At 46.3% G+C, this 1064-nt stretch overlaps 1 pseudogene; it reads left to right on the top strand.

Annotated features, from left to right (window-relative positions):
- Positions 1-388: 388 nt before the first annotated feature.
- LOC108284520 lies at positions 389-858 on the top strand (annotated as a pseudogene).
- Positions 859-1064: the final 206 nt, after the last annotated feature.

The raw sequence follows: 1064 nt of genomic DNA, 5'->3' as shown, positions 1-1064 counted from the left end.
TTAAAGTTAAATTAAGTAGGCCAGGAGCGTGCCTGCAATCCCAGCACTTTGGGAGACCAAGGCGGGCAGATCACCTGAGATCAAGAGTTCGAGACCAGCCTGACCAACATAGTGAAACCCCATCGCTATTGAAAATACAAAAAACTAGCCAGGTGTGGTGGCACGCACTTATAGTCCCAGCTACTCGGGAGGCTGAGGCAGGAGAATCGTTGAACCCAGGAGGCAGAGGTTGAAGTGAGCGGAGATCACGCCACTGCACTCTATCCTGGATGACAGAGTGATACTCCATCTCAAAAAAAAAAAAAAGTAAAATTAATTAAAATTAAATTCAATTAAAATATTAGGCTTTGCAGATGCTGCCAACACTGGGCCCCCCTTACTACAAGCCATGGTCAACCCCACCGTGTTCTGTGACGTTACTGTTGAAGGCAAGTTCTTGGGCCATCTCCTTCAAGCTGTTCACAGACAAGGTTCCAAAGACAGCAGAAAACTTTCCTTTTCTGAGCACTGGGGAGAAAGGATTTTGTTGTGAGGGTTCCTGTTTTCACAGAATTATTCCAGGGTTTATGTGTCAGGGTGGGGACTTCACATGCCATAATGGCATTGCTGGCAAGTCCATCTACAGGGAGAAATTTGATGACGCGAACTGTACCCTGAAACAGACAGGTCCTGGCATCTTGTCCATGGTAAATGCTGGACCCAGCACAAAAGGTTCCCAGTTCTTTGTCTGCACTGCCAAGCCTGAGTGGTTTGGGAAAGTGAAAGAAGTCACGATTATTATGGAGGCCATGGAGTGCTGTGGGTCCAGCAATGGGAAGACCAAAGAAGATCACTGTTGGTGACTGTGGGCAACTCTGATATGTTTGACTTGTGTTTATCTTCACCACCAGACCATTCCTTCTGTAGCTGGAGAACACCCTGCACCCCATTTGCTCGCAGTAGCCTGTCATCTTTACGCTGTCACTGAAGTTCCCTGTGGGTTCCATGTTTCCATATTCCCTTCCATGCCTCGCTGGATTGCAGAGTTACATATAAAATTATGAAACAAAAACTGAATAACAATT

This window comes from Cebus imitator, unplaced genomic scaffold, assembly GCF_001604975.1.
Source record: "Cebus imitator isolate Cc_AM_T3 unplaced genomic scaffold, Cebus_imitator-1.0 Scaffold14, whole genome shotgun sequence".
NCBI classification, from domain to species: domain Eukaryota; kingdom Metazoa; phylum Chordata; class Mammalia; order Primates; family Cebidae; genus Cebus; species Cebus imitator.
This window is presented reverse-complemented; position numbering and strand designations above follow the sequence as displayed.